This window comes from Arachis duranensis, chromosome 3 (genome assembly GCF_000817695.3).
Source record: "Arachis duranensis cultivar V14167 chromosome 3, aradu.V14167.gnm2.J7QH, whole genome shotgun sequence".
Classification (NCBI taxonomy): Eukaryota; Viridiplantae; Streptophyta; class Magnoliopsida; order Fabales; family Fabaceae; genus Arachis; species Arachis duranensis.
In genome coordinates this window covers 14,212,572-14,225,365 of record NC_029774.3, presented here as the reverse complement: position 1 = coordinate 14,225,365, position 12,794 = coordinate 14,212,572, and positions in this window count along the sequence as shown.

Genomic DNA, 12,794 nt, shown 5'->3' with positions numbered 1-12,794 from the left:
GATTAAGGGATCCAAGAGATAAACATTCAAGCCTTGTTTGCTTGTAGAACAGAAGTGGTTGTCAGGCACTCGTTCATAAGTGAGAATGATGATGAGTGTCACATAATCATCACATTCATCAAGTTCTTGGGTGCGAATGAATATCTTAGAACAAGAATAAGCTGGATTGAATGGAAGAACAATAGTAATTGCATTAATACTCGAGGTACAGCAGAGCTCCACACCTTAATCTATGGTGTGTAGAAACTCCACCGTTGAAAATACATAAGAACAAGGTCTAGGCATGGCCGTGAGGCCAGCCCCATGATCTAAGATAGCATAAGACTACTCGAAGATAGCTACCAAGATGAAAATACAATAGTAAAAAGTCCTATTTATAGAGAACTAGTAGCCTAGGGTTTACAGAAATGAGTAAATTACGTAAAAATCCACTTCCGGGCCCACTTGGTGTGTGCTTGGGCTGAGCATCGAAGCTTTCATGTGTAGAGACTTTTCTTGGAGTTAAACACCAGCTTTTGTGCCAGTTTGGGCGTTTAACTCCAGCTTTTGTGCCAGTTCCAGCGTTAAACGCCAAAATTCTTGAGCTGATTTGGAACGCCGGTTTGGGCCATCAAATCTCGGGCAAAGTATGGACTATTATATATTGCTGGAAAGCCCATGATGTCTACTTTCCAATGCAATTAAGAGCGCACCAATTGAGCTTCTGTAGCTTCAGAAAATTCACTTCGATTGCAGGAAGGTCAGAATCCAACACCATCTGCAGTCCTTTTTAGCCTCTGAATCAGATTTTTGCTCAGGTCCCTCAATTTCAGCCAGAAAATACCTGAAATCACAGAAAAACACACAAACTCATAGTAAAGTCCAGAAAAGTGAATTTTAAATAAAAACTAATAAAAATATAATAAAAACTAACTAAAACATACTAAAAACATACTAAAAATAATGCCAAAAAGCGTATAAATTATCCGCTCATCAATATGCCATTTGCTTCCACTATTTTCTCCCTTGCATGTTGTAGCTACCATGTAATTGAGACTTTTATTATTTGGCATTAACACCCATATTTCATTTATGTTCTTATCTTTACTTCTGGGTTACTTTCCTTCTTTTCCTCTTCTTTTAGGATGGCCACCGAGGAAGGGAAAGGGAAAGCTTCTAAATAGGGAGACAAACAAGTCAATCTGCACAATCTATAGCGAAAGGCATCAGTTGGAGCAGCCCGTCCACTTATACATCTTAGCATGCACTGAGGACGGTGCAATCTTTAAGTGTGGGGAGGTCGATACCAATCTCCACGGGTTAGTTAGTCCCTTCTCAACACCAATTTTTATTTTTCATTGTTGCATTTGCATATTTGTTTGATTTCGTGCATATTTTACCACTTGGTTGAAGTAACATTTTCTTTTTCAAGAAACTTTTTATAGTATATTTCAAGAGAGGATTTTTGCTAGTAAAGAATTTCGTAAAAATATAGTCGCGTTGTGAGTATAGATTCTAAACCAACAGAAAATCCCTTCGTACAAAAGTTTTGGTTGTCACAAGTAACAAAACCCAATAAATTTATAAACCGAAGTATTCAAACCTCGGGTTGTCTTCTCAAGGAATTGCAGGGAAGTATGATTTATTATTGGTTATGGAAAAACAGTGTTTGGGTTTGAAAAAGGTTTTAAGCAAGAGAAATAGATTGCAAGAATTAATAAATTAATATCTAATAAAACCCTTGGCAAGGTATGAAAACTGGAAGTCCTATCCCAGTTATCCTTATCAATTGTGATGAGAATTGGATTTTTCTCCCGCTAAGTTAACCTCTAACTATGAAGGTAAGTCAAGTGGATGGAATAAGTTTGGTTCCTCAGGTCCTAGTCTTTCCTTGGAAAAAGGCTAGAGTTATTGGAACTCGAGTTAATTCTTGAAGAATTCCAATTTTCAGTCGACAATGAGTTTGACAACTCAAGAGTTACCAATTAATCAACTAAATGCCAAGAATATCAAAAGCTAGATAAAAATCATAGATCTAAAAATACCTCAAATTATATTAAATGAAGATGTCAATTCTAACATGGACAATATTCATAAGCCAATTGGGCAACATAAATGAAATACAAATAAAAGCTTCAGAGTAGACAAAAATAGAAGAGAAACATAAATTATTGAACCTGGTATGAAGAAACAATCCTAATCCTAATAGAAATCCTAATCCTAAATCCTAAGAGAGAGGAGAGAGCCTCTCTCCCTAAAAACTGAATCTAAACTATAATAAGTAAAAATTATTCGCTATCTGATTGTCACCTTCTGTATGAATGCATTCCCCCACTTCATAACTTCTAATCTGTGCCTCTTGGATTTGGATCTGGGCCAAAAGGGCCCAAAAATAGCTGGAAACGAGATCTGCAAATTCTGCAGATCGCGCACATCACGCATCCGCGTGGGTCACGCGGTCGCGTCATCTGGAGTGTTGCTCTTCCACGCGGTCGCGTCAGTCATGCGCCCGCGTTAGTTGTATTTCGCAAGTCACACGTTCTCCTCATCCATGTGCTCGCGTTGATTCTCTTTTGTGCGAACCACGCGTTCGCGTCGTCTATGCGGATGCGTCACTGCCAATTGCTCCAAAACTCCAATTTGTGCTTTCCTTCCATTTTTGTATGTTTCCTTTCGATCCTTTAAATCATTCATGCCCTATAAAACCTGAAAGTACTCAACACACAAATCACGGCATCGAATGGTAATAAAGGATAATTAAATTTGATTATTTTAAAGCATAAGGAACATATTTTCTCATATATCACATAATAAGGAAGGGAAAGTGAAACCATGCAATTTACATGAATAAGTAGGTGAAGGGTTGAATAAATCACTTAAATTGAGATCAATATACATCATCAAATATGGGTTTATCAACCTCCCCACACTTAAACAATAGCATGTCCTCATGCTAAATCCAAGATAAAGAGTAAGGTAAAGTGGTGGAATCTCATGCAATGCAATCTATCCTAGATGCAACTACCTAAATGAGTCATGCAAATCTAGTTATTATTCACCTATATATAAAGCTTTACATGTAGTTAAATTAATTCACATTCTCAAGGAATCATATATGCATAGCCAACCTTAGATAATGTTAAAGCACTTTTACAATTGAGATGGGTAAATAAAATATTTTTCAAACTTGCAAGACAATTAACAAAAGATGTAGAGATATATTGTGATGAGCTATTGAACCCTCACTGGATTTGGTGTTTACTCTCTAGTCACTTAGTGTTTATTGGGTTAATCACTCTATTCTTCTTTTTATCCATGCTTCCTATAACTTTGTTCTTCATCTAACCAATCAACAATTATAGAATACAGACATACAAAGATCATGAGGTCTTTTTAAGGTTGTAATGGGGCTAAGGTAGAGGTAAGGGTGTATGTCTAAGGCTAAGTAAGCTAATAAGTGAATCCTTGATTAGTCTAAGATCTCACCTAACATATACATACTTTATACAGATCAAAAGTTTCTTAACCTATTTGCCCAATTTTTTTTCACTTTGTATTACAGACTCATGCATTGAATTTAACTTTGTCCCATGTGCATTGATTCTTTTTATTTTGTGTTTGGAGAAATTTTTTTTGATGCACATGGTAATTTAATTATTTTGATTTCACATGAGCATGCTTCCCAAATTTTTACATAACTTGTTCAATTTAATTTCCTACTTTTTCTATCATCCCATGTTCCCATAAAATTCTCCACACTTAAATTATAGACAATTTCTATCTTAAGCTAACCAAGGATTCAACTTGGGATTTTTATTTTGTTTTTCTGCTTAAGGTAGTAATGTGGTTATAAAATAGAAGGGGATTAAAAAGCTCAAGGGGGCTAACAAGGATGGCATAAAAGGTAGGCTTTATTTGGGATAAGTGAGTTAATAATCAAACATGGCCTCAATCCTATCTTGGTATGTATCAATATTCTATATTGGATATATAGATTAAAGCAAAGTAAAGAACACCAGAATAAAAAAGAAGGGCGAAGAACACAGGAATAAAAATTATTGTCTGAATGTAACCATACAATTAAGCTCAAAACTCACAGGCTGTGTGTTCTCAAGCTCATAAATCATATATCAGTTATGTATGTCATGCAAGTAGAAATTCAAGAGTTTCCATTCAACTCAATGTAAAATATATTGGATGGCTTTAAAGTTTTAGTGTTCCTCCTTGATGAAATGTTATTAACTAACTAACATGTAATGCTATATATACAAGGGGTGTGGATTGATTCTGTTAAGGTCTCTAGCTTACTTCCTTTTTATTTTCAATCAAATCAACTATCATATGCTAAAAAGGGTAAACTATACTAATTAATCCACTTAATATATAACTAGTAAACTAAGGTGCAAATCGAGCTAAAATATCCAAGATGTATATACAGCCCAAAGTGCATAATGTAAAAAGTACAATAAAAGCAAAAGAGAGAAATGTGCAAAAACCCAGAAAATAGACAAAATAAGATAAGAGTCTGTAGTGGTTCACCAAAATAAATAGATGCCAGAGATGGCGACCTCCCCACACTTAAAGAATAGCATCGTCCTCGATGCTCAGTCAAGCAGGGTGTGACGAAGTGTCATCTCTGGAAGGATGGGCTGCTGGTGTCTCGATGGTAGGCTGAGGGTCTGCAGTCGCTGTGAGGATCGAAGAAGTGGGCTGCTGAAGCGGGGGCTCTGTCCGTAGAAGAACCTCCGGATCTGCGGTCTGTAGCTGGTGGTGCTCCTTATGATGTGGTGCAGTGTGGCCGGGACCTCCCTGCTCAGCCTGGGTAGGTGCCTCCTCCTCGTGATCGCTCACCTCCTCCTCAGATGTGTCGGAGGGCGTGTTGGGCTCGGAGGAAATGTCACCACCAGAGCGGATCATCAGCTTGAAGTGCTTACAGCGTCGCTTGTGACGACGCTCAGACCTCTCAAAAAGTCGCCTGGTGCGACGGTCAGATCTCTCAAACTGCTGCTGGTGATGGCGCTCCATCTGATCTAAGCGATCAAAGAGTCGGTGCACTAGACGGTAGACGGGCTCAGGAGCATGTGGGGGTGTAGTGGGTGGTTGAAGAACTGAAGATTGATGGTTTAGAAGTTATAGTAAACTCTCGTTGTAAGTATAGTTACTAAACCAAACAATCAACCTTTCTTACAAATGTTTTGGTTGTCACAAGTAACAAACCCCTAAATAAATTGATAACTGAAGTATTTAAACCTCGGGTTGTCTTATCAAGGAATTACAGGGAGGTATGTTCTTATTATTGGTTATGAGTTTGTAAATTGGGGGTTTTGAGAATGAGGAACAAATAAAATAAATGACAAGTAAAATAAATAAATGACTGTAGAACAAACTCTTGGCAAGGTATGAGAAATTGGAAGGCCTATCCTAGTTATCCTTATCAATGATGACGAAAATTGAATCTTAACTCCACTTAGTTAACCTCTGCTGTTGCAAAGGAAGGTCAAGTGGCTAATTAGTTTGATCTTCAAATCATAGTTAATTCCTAGAAAAAGATTGGGATTATAGAAGTGCAAGCTAATTGGCAAAGATAGCGATTATCGATCACGTTGAGTTTGATAACTCAAGAGTTACTGATTTCTTAATCAAAGCCAAGAATGTAGAAAGCTAAATTAAAATCATAAATATCTGGAATACCTCAAATAACATACATTCAAAGCATTAAAATCTAACATGGAAAAGTTCATAAGCCAATTGGGCAACATAAATCAAATACAAATAAAAGCATTAAAGTATCTCAAAGTAGAAGAGAAGTCAAAATAAAGAAATATTGAACCTGATATGAAGATGAGATAAATCCTAATTTCTAAAAATCCTAATCCTAAATCCTAAGAGAGAGGAGAGAGCCTCTCTCTCTAAAAACTACATCTAAAACCTAAAATTGTGAGTAGTGAGAGCCTGTTGAGTCTCTGCATGTTCCCTGACTTTAATCTATATTTCTGGGTCGAAAACTGGGTTGAAATCCGGCCCAGAATCTCTGCCAGTGACTTTTGTAATTCTGCAGATCGCGCACGTCACGCGGACGCGCATTCACGCGGACGCGTCATTCGGCGTTTTTCTTTTCCATGCGAGCACGTCGTCCATGCCTCCGCGTCGCTTCTGTTTTTCCAATCCGCGCGTCCACGTCACTCATGCGGCCACATCACTGTGAATTTCTTTCTTCCACGCGGTCGCGTCGCTGACACATACGCGTCACTTCTCGCTGGTCATCTCCTCAATTTCTTGTGTTCCTTCCATTTTTGCAAGCTTCCTTCCCAATCTCTCACTCATTCATGCCCTATAAAGCCTGAAACACTTAACACACAGATCAAGACATCGAATGGTAATAAGAGAGGACTAAGATTAGCTAAATTAAGACCAAAGAAGCATGCTTTCAATCATGTAATAATTTTAGGAAAGAAATATAAATGCATGCTAATTATATAAATAAGTGGGTAAAGACCATGATAAAACCACATAATTAAACACATTATAAACCATAAAATAGTGGTTTATCAGTGGTGCTGGGCCAGTGGAAGCAGAAGGGGTAGCTAAAGGGGCGGCTGCCTCAGTAGTGTCAGTGAAAAATGGAGGGCAGTAGCCGAAAGCCAGGAATTTCCGACTGTGAGGGACGATCTTTCGGCACTCTGTGGCGGGGGGCTTTTCATCAACAGCCTCCCAAGGTACCTCAGCTCGGCGACCCAACTGAGTAATCAGGTAAGGAAAAGAGAGGGTGCCTCTAACATGGACCCTGGCCATGTAATGCCGGATGAAGCAAGGTAGATAAAGGTCCTTACCCGTCATCACACACCAGATGAGGGTAATCATAGCAACTGGCACCTCCGTCTCATGAGTGCTCGGCATTACATAGTTGCTCAGAATCTGTTGCCATAGTCGAGCCTCATCATTCAGATATATAAGCCTGATTCCCTTTGGTACCAATGTGCTTGTTCCCATGACCCAAGGAACAGTAGGATCAAGAGTGATGTCCTTCTTTACTGCATCCCAATCAAACCTCATGAATCTCATATCTTTCTCAGCTTTCTGGTAACCATCTAGCTAATCTGATTTGGGTGGAAGATGGAGGATTTCTTCAATTGCTTCCTCAGTAACCAGAATCTGTTTGCCTCTGAGCTGTACTGCATCCAGGGAAGATAGAAAGTAGTTACTGTAGAATTCTCTAACCCAGGATGAGTTGACCTCAGTTAGGTTCCTCTCCAGGAAGAACCAGCCTCTTTGTTTGATCTGAACTGAGGTGTACTACTGGAGTTCTTCTGGAATTTTGAGGGTCCTTTCTAGGTGTAGGTTCCTGGTGGTGGCAAAGGTTGGGTATTTCAGCTCACAGTATTTGTTTGCAAATTTTACCGGGTCAGCTGAAGGTACCAACTGATCAGCCTTTTCCTGCGGGGTAAAGTTCTTCTCCCGCCAGGAATCATCATGTAAGATGCCAAGGATGGAACCAGAGGATTCACCTTTTTTTCGTTTGCCAGTGGTGACTTTGCCCTTTCCCCTGCCTTGAGAGTCAGACATCCTGAAAAATAGAATTTCCAAGATGTAATTGAGGAGTAAAAGCAGGAGAACAAGTAGGCAAATAACAAGATAGGTAGTAAGTGGCAAAGGAGCAGTAGAAAAATAAAATGAGTGAAGTAAATGTATATTTTGGATTGTTTTGGAGTTGAAAAGCTGAGATGAGAAATCACATTCTAAAATATGTTAGAAGTGGAAAGCTTGTTAAATAGAAAAACAATAAACATGCCGTGAGTGAAATTAATTGAAAGAAGTAGTGAAAAAGTAAAGTGGGAAGTTAGAAAGTTAAAAATCAGTGAGTTAGTAAAAAGGAAGTCAGAGTAAGTGGCATGAAGATTGGTTTCTAAGTAACAAGAATGTCACAATTTTAAGCAACAGTAAACTCATATTTAAGCAGGAATAACAGGGTATTGATGATGATTCATATAGATATAGGAGTAGTAAAAAGTAAAATCACATCATCAAGAATTCAAATTATTGACCAGGAAATAAAAAATAAGAAGAATGCGGGCCCGTGCATTCAAGAATAGGTTTGGTATTTGTGGAGCAGTTCAAAAATGAGAATTTTCAAAACCAATACTTGAATGTAGATGGAAAAGTGATTTGCAGAAAATTGGGCAGCATTCCGGCTAAAATTGGACGTTCCCGGAAAATGAATATCAAGAAAACCAGGTCATATGAGATTAACAAATGCTGCAAACAGTCACAAATAGTAGGAATAGTAAAGAATAGTCTAGCAGCATGAACATAGCAGATGAACAGTATGAATAACACAGCCAGAATAAAATTGCAGAACAGATAAACAGGTAACAGGAACGGTGCAATTATCAGGCCTAAATCCACTAACCATATCCTAGCTACCTAACCACCTAGGATCCACTACCAACATGCATCTCTATCTAGCCTATGCGGAACAAAAATTGAAAAACGACTAAAGAGTTGTAAGGGTGAAATCGCCGTATGGCGAAACCTGGTGCGGAAAGGGCAATGAGATGGAACAGAGATGAGGGCAGATGGGTGATGACGCGGCGGCGCTGGGTGAAGCACAGCGGCGCGGCGGTGGGGCAGTGGCCGTCGGAGGTAGGCTGCGGTGGGAGGTCGGGAGTGGAGGAGAGTGAGAAAGGGGGAGAAGAAGGAGGAAAGAAGAGAGGGTTGGGTATCGCGGTAGGTCTGGGTGGTCGGGGTGGTCTTGGTGGTCGGAGGCGCCATTTTGACGTTAGGATTTTTGCTTGTAAAAAAATTTATAAAAATATAGTCGCGTTGTAAGTATAGATTCTAAATCAACAGAAAATCCCTTCGTACAAACATTTGGTTGTCACAAGTAACAAACCCCTAAATAAATTGATAACCGAAGTATTCAAACCTCGGGTCATCTTCTCAAGGAATTGCAGGGAGGTATGTTCTTATTATTGGTTATGAGTCTTGTAAATTGGGGGTTTTGAAAGTAAGGAAGAAGTATGCTAATCGACAGGTAAAATAAATAAATAACTGTAAAATAAACTCTTGGCAAGATATGAGAAATTGGAAGTCCTATCCTAGTTATCCTTATCAATGGTGATGAGAATTTAGTTTTAATCCCACTTAGTTAACCTTTACTAAAGCAAAGGAAAGTCAAGTAGACTAATTAGTCTGATCCTCAGGGCCTAGTCAATTCCTAAGAAAGGACTAGAGTTATTGGAATTCAATTCAATTAGCAAAAATAACAATTATCAATCACGATGAGTTTGATAACTCAAGAGTCACCAATTAATCAACCAGAGCCAAGAATATAGAAAACTAAATTAAAATCATAAATATCTAGAATACCTCAAATTGCATGGAGATGTCAATTCTAACATGGAAAAGTTCATAAGCCAATTGGGCTACATAAATCAAACACAAATAAAAGCTTCAGAGTAAACAAAAATAGAAGAGAAACATAAATTATTGAACTTGGTATGAAGAAACAATCCTAATCCTAATAGAAATCCTAAGAGAGAGGAGAGAACCTCTCTCTCTAAAAACTACATCTAAAATTATGAAAAGTGTGTTATGAGTGAATTATCCAGTCATCCTGAGTCTCTGCATGTTCCCTGACTTCAATCTGTGTTTCTGGGCCAACAACTGGGTTGAAATGCAGCCCAGAATCTCTGCCAGTGACTTTTGTAATTCTGTAGATCGCGCACGTCACGCGTCCGTGTCATCCACGCGATCGCATCACTCAGCGTTTTTCGTACCACGCTTCCTCTTCATTCTATAAGCCATTCCTGCCCTATGAAGCCTGAAACACTTAACACACAGATCAAGGCATCGAATGGTAATAAGAGAGGATTAAGATTAGCTAAATTAAGACCAAAGAAGGATGTTTTCAATCATAGAACTAAACTAGGAAGGAATTGTAAAGTCATGCAAATCCTATGAATAAGTGGGTGAAAAGCTTGATAAAACCACTCAATCAAATACAATATAAACCATAAATAGTGGTTTATCAACCCCCCCCCCCCCAAACTTAATTATTAACATGTCCTCATGCTAAGCTCAAGGAGACAAAATAAATGAGTAGGGAAAAGCAGGACTCATGCAATGCAACCTATGAATGTGAATGCAACTATATGCTAAATGATTCTACCTACTTGGTGAAAAAGTAAATAAATCCTTCAAGAATAAATATGAACTGGATTTCACTAATTCAAATCACAAAATACAATACAAATAACTTGCAAGAAGAAGATAGCTCATGAAAGCAGGGAACATAGAATTGAGCACTGAACCTTTGGTAGTGTATATCATTCTAACTTTCAAGTGTCTAGGATCAATTCTCTCAATTCTCTACTAATCTTGCTTTCTATAGCTTGCTCTTCATCTAACAATCAACAAAATTTAATGCACCAATACAGAAATCAAGAGGTCTTTTAAGGGTTGTAATGGGGTTAGAGTCAAGGTAGGATTGTATTTGGCCAAGTGAACTAAAATCTGAATCCTTAATTAACATAAAATTTCCACCTAACTTAGGACAATCCATGTCCATTAACTGTGTTTCCCACATATTCATGCATCCTAAATTTGAGTTCAGTACATATGCATTGATACCAACACTTACTTTGGGGCATTTTGTCCCCTTTTATTATTTGCTTTTTTTCTTTTCTTTTTTTCACTTTTTTTTCTTTCTTTTTCTTAAATCATGGGCACTTTTACTAGTCTAAGCTAACTAAGGATTCAAATTAAGGATATTATTGTTTTCCGCTTAGAGTTAGTAATGAGCTAAAGTAAAGAACAAATGGGTAAAATAGGCTCAAATTGGTTTGCAAAGGATAATGGAAGGGTAAGGCCATATGGGTATGTAAGCTTAGTGAAACAAGGCCTCAATCATATAAGTGCATGCATACATCAAACAGTGGAAATATCGAATTAAGCAAGACAAAGATCACAATTTTAGAGAGAAAAACACACAAAAATAAAATATATTGGTTGATAAAATGCAACCAATCAAATAGGCTCAAAATCTCACTGGTTTTGTGTGTTCGAGCTCTAAACTATGTTCCAAAATAATATTTCTTCATACAAGTTTTTTTTCCAAAAAGTTTTTAATTCAAATTAGTGAAATACTATAAAAAGTTTCTTGAAAAAGAAAATGTTACTTCAACCAAGTGGTAAAATATGCACGAAATCAAACAAATATGTAAATGCAACAATGAAAAACAAAAATTGGTGTTGAGAAGGGACTAACTAACCCGTGGAGATCGGTATCGACCTCCCCACACTTAAAGATTGCACCGTCCTCGGTGTATGCTAAGATGTACAAGTGGACGGGGGTTGTTGTTCCTAAGCTAGTGCTCTCTTTGTTCCTTTCCTTGCCGGTGGTTTGGGAGTAGCTTTCTTTGTACCCTTCTTGGTGGCCATCCTGAAAAGGGAAAAAGAAAGTAACTTTTAAAGCTAAAGGTTAAAGCAAGAAAGAGAACGGGAAAGGTGGTAATCAATGCACAGTAAAGAAGAATGACGTTAACACATGGTCATGACTACATATGTAAAGTCATCAATGGAAATATAGCAAGTGCATGTAATGACAATTAGATGTAAGATGTTTATTGGCATGCTGGCAAAGGCATGAGTAGCATAAATCAAGCATTCAATATCCAAGTTAGATTACCAAGTCTTTCAGACTAACAACATGTTTGTAATAACAATTATATTTAATTAATAAAATATAAAAAGGGTTTTGTGAAAAAACAGGCATTAAAGCAGTAGGATAACATAAAAGTAGTGCATGATGCCATACGGGCTTTTTCAAAAACACATAGCAAGCATGGTAAATAAGTTATTGAAAGTATTAAATTGAACATGCAAGCAACCTTTTAAAAAGTTATATAATTGTCAAACAATTCTTTGAATAATCCACAAGCAAAATAAATAAATTTCTAACACCAATGAAAATAATGCAATGAATGAAACTATGCAAATAAATTAAATGGAAGTGAAGAGGGATGAGAAGAAGATAGTAAGAAAAGGAAGAAGAAATAAGAAAAGAGGAAGAAAGAAATAAGAAGGAAAAGAAAAGATTTAGATTTGGGGAAGAAAAGATAAGATGTTTGGCTGATCTGGATAAGTTGTGCGCCGCTTGTGACGCGGACGCGTCAGTGACGCGTTCGCGCAGATAGCGCTTCTTTGAAATGACGCAGACGCGTCATCCACGCGGTCGCATGGATCGATTTGTGCCATTAGCGCAAGGGCAGCCTCGAGCACGCAAAACTCCCTGTTTGATATGCATATTGCCAAAATTTAGGGTGACGCGGTCGCGTGGGTGACGCGATTGCGTGGATGGCCTATTTCAAAAAATGACACGGACGTGTGGGGCACGCATTCGCATGGTAGGGCTTGTGCTTCTAGCACGAGTCTAGCCCAATTCCAGCTCAACTTTCGGCCATACACCCCTTTTTAGGTCAATTTTAGGCGTGGGAGGCATTTTTCCCACATGACGCGGATGCGTCAGTGACGCGGTCGCGTGGGTCAAATTGTGCCAAAGGCACGCCTCCAGCCACGCTTTCGCGTGACTCTCTGTTCAATTTTCTTTTCTTCCCAACGCACATATGACGCGGACGCGTCGGAGACGCTGTCGCGTCGCGTGCATGAAATATTTTTTTATAATGCAGTATGCAGAATGCAATGCTTAATATGAATGCTATGCATGATTCCAGGTTCAATCAAAACTCAAAAACAGGCTAAAATTAAAACAGAAAAAGGAACGATTATACCATGGTGGGTTGTCTCCCACCTAGCAC